Consider the following 7,684-nt stretch of genomic DNA (forward strand, 5'->3'; position numbering starts at 1 on the left):
TTTAGTTTCCACATTACTGAGTTAAGATAAGTTACTGATCTTATATTGGATGATCTGCTTGGCCACTTTACACACATGATATTTCTGTTCATCTTCCCATCAGCCTTATGAGGCAATTATAATGATAGTGTACAACTTAGAGATGAAAAATCTAGGCCTCATAAAGGTTAAGAAGCTTGTCAGTCAGGCATAGCTGCATGGATACATTTGCAGTCCCAGAACTCTAAGAGGCTGAGGCAGGAGGATTACAAATTCCAGCTTAGCCTGTGCAATCCAGCAATTTAGGGAGAGCCAGCCTCAAAATAAATGATAAAATGGCTGGGTAAATAGGTCATGGTAAAGGCCTTGGGTTTAATTCCCAGTGTCAATAGATGGATGGATAGATGATGGATGGAGAAAGACAGAGAGAGAGAGAGAGAGAGAGAGAGAGAGAGAGAGATTCCCTGGTTTCACAGTCTAGGTCCCCATGAGCCTTTTGCATGTGGCCTAAAACACACTCCTACTATTGCTGTTGTTTGAAAATAAACTTAAAACAATGACTCCATTGGACTAAAATAAACTTAATCCTACATTTTATTCTTTACTAAAGTGTTAGCAATGGGTATCACTAGGCTATAAAATGTTTCCCATATAATTTTTAAAAATATATTTTTGTTTTTAATTGTCACGTTGTAATCAGACAAATTTATGGGTACAGTATAGCATTTCAATACATGTGTGTGACAGATGGTGAGCAGATCAGAGTAACCAGCTCCATCAGTCAGTGCTCATTGGAGAAACAGATTTAATGTAAAATACATAAATATATAAGGATTTACAAAGTAGGCTTACAATGGGCCATGTGCAGAGCCAGGTGTGGAAGAGTACACAAGGGCTGTCTGCAGCTGAGTTCTCAAGGATCCTTTCGAAGGCCTGGAGCTTACGATAGAGTCCCGTCTAAGTCTGTATCAGGAAACCAAAGTGTCTGCAATGGAGGCCAAAGGGTCTATGCTGGAAACCAGGAGGCCAAAGGGCCTATGCTGGGAGCCAGGAGACCACATCTGGTGTGAAGGTGAAGGTGAAGATTGGAGCATCTCTGAAGAAACAGAAATAAGCCTTCCATCTTTGGGCCCATTGTATTCCATTCAGCCTTCAAGCCTATTGATTAGTACACCAGGGTGGGCAGTTCTGCCTCCCTACAGGACCAAAATCAATGAGACCAAGTGACCATGGAATGAACACTGTGAAACCATGAACCTATGTAAATCTCTCCTCCTTGTAAGTTGATTTATCTCACACATTTGCTTTGACTAACTCACATGCTATAGAAGTATTGGAGACTATTCCTCCTACCTAATTGTACCCCTGAGCCTATTAAATTGTTCTCTGTCCACTTCCTGCTTCTTTACATTCTTCCTAACATTGCTTCTCATAGAATTTTTATTCTTTTTCCAGATGAAATGTTTAGTGTCTTGAGATGTTTGCTTGTTTTTCAAAGACTGTATCAACTAATTTTTTTTAAACTAGCCTTTTCTTTCAATCTTTTCACAGGGAACCCCTCAGTCTTTGGACAGAGTAAATCAAAACTGCTTTCAAGGACCTTCAGAAGTTCTGGAAGAAAATTTTTTACCCTCTGTGTGGCCTGAAAACAGGCTTAACAGGCAGCCTCTGGAGATGTGAACTGGCAGGAGAGGTTAAAACGCAGAAGCAGGAGGTGAGAAGTATGTGGGGTGCTGTCGGAACAGGAATATTAAACACGGAAATGCCTTTGGATCATCAGGGAGCAGAAGCTGGAGAGATCCTGCAAAGAGTGTCAGTAATAGTACTCTCTTGGTTATCTTTTTTTAAGAATGTATTTAGTACAGGGTCTTAACGGTCTACAGGGTCTCATTATGTAGATCAGACCCACAATGATTCTCCTGTTTTCAGCCTCCCAAGTCCTGGGATTACAGGCCTGTGCCACCATGCCCAGCATCAGTCTCCATCTCAGCCTTCCCCCGGGGGCAGGGCCGGCATGGCATGCCAGGGATCGAGCCCCAGCCGCTGTGCTCTGCCTAAGCAGGTACTTAGTCTGCTGGACTATCTGGCCAGTGTCTTGGTTTTTGTTTTTTTTTTTTTTCATTGCTTGGTCACAACACTTGACACCCACTAGTTAAAGGAAGAAAGATTTATCTTAGCTCACAGTTTATAGAAATTTCAGTCCACAGACAGCTGACTCCAAGGCAAGGTGGCATGGCACAGGGACCTGGCAGCGGAGAAACAGCTCACAGCATGGTAGGCAGGAAGTGTAGAGGCTTCTTTTTTCTTTCCCTTTTGCCACCCACATTCCAGGTATATGTTCTCTCTTCAGTACATCCACAACCTACACCCAGAACTATGTTAAAACTGATTCAGCACCACATACCTATGATCTAGTCTGCTTTCCAAAGCCCCATGTATGTATGAGTGAAGCTTTGTGGGGATATCTATCTATTATCTATCTATTTATCTATCTATCTATCTATCTATCATCTATCTATCTATCATCTAGCATCTATCTACCAATCATCTACCTATCTATCATCTATCTATCATCTATGTATCCTCTATCTATCATCTATCTATCATCTACCTATCTATCATCTATCATCTATCTTTTATCTATCTATCTATCTATCTATCTATCTATCTATCTATCTATCTACCTATCTACCTATCTATCTATCTTCTATCTAATCTCAAAGGGACTGCTGGCAGAAGCCTGATGTCCCTTGAGTGGGCTGTCTGTTAAACATTAAAGGGCAAATGTTTCTGGAAACTAGAGAGAGGTTGAACCAACATGAACACGTAGAAAGTTTAGTAACACTCTTATCTGTGGTTATGTGAAAAGTAAAAAATGTGCACAAGGACTGGGTGATGTAGTTAAGGAGATGTCTAAGCATGGCAATGGTAGCCCCAATTTCTTCTTGTGGCTTATATTAAAATTTTAGGAGTATAGAAGAAGTTCAAGGAAAGAAGCTGCTAAATATAAAGGAGGTAGAATTACAGAGTTTGGAAATCACCAGAATCTCCAGACAGGAAGAAATGTGAATGAGAAAATGATGTTGGATGAAAATAGAATTTGAGGAATGACCAGAACAACTTAACTAAAGGTGAAGCTTAGGGCATGACTGTAATATCTTTTGATAAGACATTATCAAAGAAATGCCTTAGAAAGTGTGATATCTTAAGAATTGCTCCACCAAAACACAAGCAAACAAATAAAGCAAAACAACAGAAAACCGTAGGACTTTCAAGAATCCTGGGAAGCTTCAACAAAAGTCCAAGGAAACAAATGGCTTCTCATGATGAGATTCACTGGTGTGACTTTTTTCAGAGATGTAGACTACAATAAAATTCACAGAAGGCTCCCAAAACTTTTAAGAGAATTTTACACAGCAGCTTAAACTAAAAGAAAGTGAGAAAGTGCCACTTTTTAAAAAGACATTTACATCCTCCAACTTGGATAAGCTGAGAATGTCTGAGAAACCTACTCAGCTCCAAGTGTGGACAACCTTTCATGGAAAGAGGAATGACACAGAGGAAAGAACCTAGAGCCATCAGGAATGGTTGTCAGGACTTGAGCCTCGACAGGGAACTAGCCACTAGTATTTGGCCAGGCCTCAGAATTTCTCTCCCCAGATCTTCTTTCTCTACACCTCTCCCTTCCCCTCTGAATGAAGGGTCTGTAGCCCTTACCTAAGTTGTATCACCATGGTATTCTGGGCATGAAGGACAGATAACTTCCTCTTGCATTCACAGGTTTTGTAAAGAGGAATTCTACCTGAAGAGCAGTGTTTGTGTCTCTACAGGCTACCCAGGACAGCTTCCACACTATGTTAGACCTGCTGTTCACTCTGCCAGAAATTGTCTTCCTTGACCTCTATAATGGGTTAATTCCTGACAATTTGATGAGATTTAGATAAAAAAAAAAAAACAACCCCTCCATGAAGACTTCCCATTTCATGAGCTAGTTTATAGCAATATTTTCTGTCTTCCTATCAGATTTATCACCCTGAACTGAAATAATTCACATATTGTCTTTTCCCAACAGGTTGTGAGTTCACAAGTAGAAACAACTATGTCTTACCACTTTTTTCATTCATCCAAAGTCATTGAAAAATTAATATCAGTGCTCAAAGAATATCTGATGCTGAACACATAAATGTGAGGGTAAAGCTCATGGAAATATATCATCAGGTAGAGTGAATTCATATAGTACAAATGGTATTTTTGGTGATTCTTAGATCTTGACTATGAGATCTTCACAGGCTTAACAACTGATGCCTAGAGAGGAGGTCTTATAGGTGGGTGTGAGGCTTGGGTCCTTTCTTGGGGCTTTGACACTGAGGAAATGCAAGTGTACGTACTGTGCTTGCTTCAGCAACACATATACCAAAGCACTTATTAAATAGTAAGAGAGATAATGCCAAAATAATAAGCACTTTCATTTTGGGGGGTAAACTGGGTGCTGCTTCTTCCTGACATATTGAGGACATATTACAGAAAGGGAACAAGTGATCCTGGGAACTGGAACACCAAATAGCTGGAAAGTATTGCTGATAGAAACTTTTATAGTGGAAAAACTCGTGTTAAACTCTGTGTCTTAGATGGTCACCACAGCCCATAGTGCGCACTGAAACATCTTTTAATTGGTTGACTGTTGTAATATGAGAAGAAAGAGGAAAGGAAGGAGATATACATGTGAAAAAAAATTCTAGTGATACTTAAATAAGCAGGATTTTTAATGAGTATGTGTATACAGTGTAGGAGTGATGTGGTGAGGGACCCAGGGAATGGGTCTTCAGTGGCTGTATCCCTCACATCTTTCCCCATAAGGCCTTCTCTTCTCCTTGCTATAAAAGTTCACTCCTGAGAGAGTAAGAGGAAGCCTAAGCTTCCTGCTGTCACAGAAAACTCCTCTGAATGAAAGGCAGCCACCTTGCAAAGGAAGACGATGCATGTTGGGCTCAAAATAGATTTATTAAATTGATTGATTTTCTGCTCCTTTTTGTACTTCTTTCTGTGAAAAATATCACAAGAATTATCACAAATATCTATGGCCAAGACTGTATATAACTTATACAAAGATAGTGTAGGGTTCTACTTGCAAGATATATTTTAAGCAACAGGTCCCCAGTCTTTTGCCCATCAGAGACTGACTTCATGGAAAATAATGGAGGGGTGGTTTTGGGATGACTCAAAAGCATTAAATATATTGTGGATGTTATTTTTATTATGACTTCTTTGTAATATATAATAAAATAGCTACACAATGCATCATAATTGATTTTCTATAGTCTCTCTGTAGTCAAAGCTCTCTGCTAATGTTAATCTCTATTTACATCCGTTCCCCAGCACTCACACTACTGTTTCAGCTCCACTTCAGATCACCAGGCACTAGATTCTCCAATACAGAGCCTTGAGCCCGACGTGCACAGTTCACATGATGGTTTCTGCTACTAGGCTACTCTGATGCCACTGCTGATCGGATAGGAGCACTTGGGCAGTAATCTGAGGGTTGGGGAGTGATTGTAAATACTGATGAAACTTCACTGTCTTGCCTGCCTCTACCTTCCTGCTGTGCAGCCAGGTTCCTACAGACCTCAGACTGGTACCAGCCCAAGACCCCGGAGTTCATGATCACCATTTTAAGGTGCTGACAGAGTCTCTTCTTCAACTCCAAAAGTGCTCTTAAGGACAAAGTCATCATTAGCTACTCTGGTGATGTGTGAAAAATAGAAAAAGTTATTCTTTCCTCCTGAAGGACACATCTATGGACCAGAGGCAGGGCCTGATATGCAAAACACAGACTGGACTTACAATTTCACTCATCTTTAGCTTCAGGTCTTATATAGAAAACACTTCCCAGGCATGGATGATAGTCCTGTTATGGAGCTTGGCATTTTGAAACTCACAGGGAGCCAGTCCAGGATGGTGGTACGGCCCAGTGAGGGCAGGGTCAGCGGGAAGGTACTAGGACACCACACGCTGAGAGAAATGATCACAGCAGGGGAAAATTCATGTACTGGACAATTCTGCTCAAATCCATGCTCAGATCTGGTGAGAGCAGTCCAGGAGCCCAACTGCAGAGGTTTTGTTTCATGGTGCCCAGTGGATGGGCTCCTGGCTTCTCAGGGATTTCTCCTAAAGGTCCTGTTTGAGGCTCTGCTTGGATTTGCAGGCCCCACCGCTACAGTTTCTGAGAGCTCCAGGCTGGTAACAACCAACAGAGGGGAAATGAGAGAGAGAGTGGAGGGAATAGAAGAACCAGCAAGTCATCCAATTCTACAGGAAGACTTTTTTTGCCCGGAGTCTAATTTTAAAAAGTATTTTGTTAAAGATCTGCAACATTTTTGAACCCAGACTGAGATAGCTCTGTTCTGAAAAAGCTGTGTGGGCTTTTGGTAAAGCTGCAACCCTTATTGCCAGTAGATACGGGGTTAACCTGGGACAGAAAGGGAGCTACAGAGTGCAGGGACTCGGGAGCCACTCTGTGGTGCTGGCTCTTGTACTGTGGCTGTCTGTAGGTATAAAGGCTGTCTTTACCTCATGCTCACCTGCTTCTCATCAGGAAAGATTCAAAGATGGGGTAGGGATAAGGGATTTCTACTAGATAATACTTACAAGATGAATACTCAGTGCTCATTCATGAAAAATTTTCTCCTACAGTCAAAAAAATCTTAGCTATATTCTCAGATTATCCATGAGGTCAAAATAGTTCGGATGAGATGGAAATCTAAGCGTCATGTACCTTGTTGCCTACCTTTCCTCCTGGATCTGAATCCGCACCCAGCGACACGTGGACATCATACCTGTGCTGCCCCCTGTGGAGCTTTATATCTTCCTCTAAAGTCCTACATCTTTCAAGTGGGCCTGTACTCCCAGGACTCTTTAGATAGTAGTCCTATTTATAGTGACATCTGGTGCTATACAGTCCAATACAGTAGTCACAATCCTCGGTAACTCTTGAATACATGACTTTTGGCTAGTCCACATTAAACAGTGAAAGATACGTAACATCTTAAAGACAAAAAGGTAAAATATCGCCATTATTTTTATATAGATTATTGTTAAAATGATAATGTTTTAATTGTATTGGATTAAATTAACATATTTAAATTAATATTATCAATTTTTTTCTTTAAGGGGTGCCAGGTATGGAACCCAGGCCTTTGAATATGGTAAACACATGCTCTACCACTGAGCCACAACCCGGGCCTCACCCATCCCATTAATGATTTCAGTGTGGGTACTAGAAACTTTAAAATCACGTGGAGGTCTTGCACATATGTCTGCTAACCACAGCTACCCTAGAACTACACATGGTGCTGAAAGCAAAGTGGATGCTCCTCAGTGTGATTTGAAGTAAAATCAAACTAAATGCACAGACATGTAGAGCTGTGATGCATACATTTTCTTTAAGCAATATTCTTCTCTCTTCATTATTATTTTTGTTTTTCTATTCAAACATCAGGAGTTAACATAAAGGATCAAGATAGCCACAAAAACATTTTTAGATGCTACATCTGTAAATAAAAAAATCTGCATGTCCCTTCCCTTTTATTTTCTTGTTTTGGGTGTGCTATAGTCTCTCAAGTACAGTAAGATAATTGGTCATATGAAAAGATAAGGCAATTTATTAACCAAGAATTTTTCATATAGGTGTTAGAATTGATTCTTTTTT

Source organism: Octodon degus, unplaced genomic scaffold (genome assembly GCF_000260255.1).
Source record: "Octodon degus isolate 3935 unplaced genomic scaffold, OctDeg1.0 scaffold00178, whole genome shotgun sequence".
Taxonomy (NCBI): Eukaryota; Metazoa; Chordata; class Mammalia; order Rodentia; family Octodontidae; genus Octodon; species Octodon degus.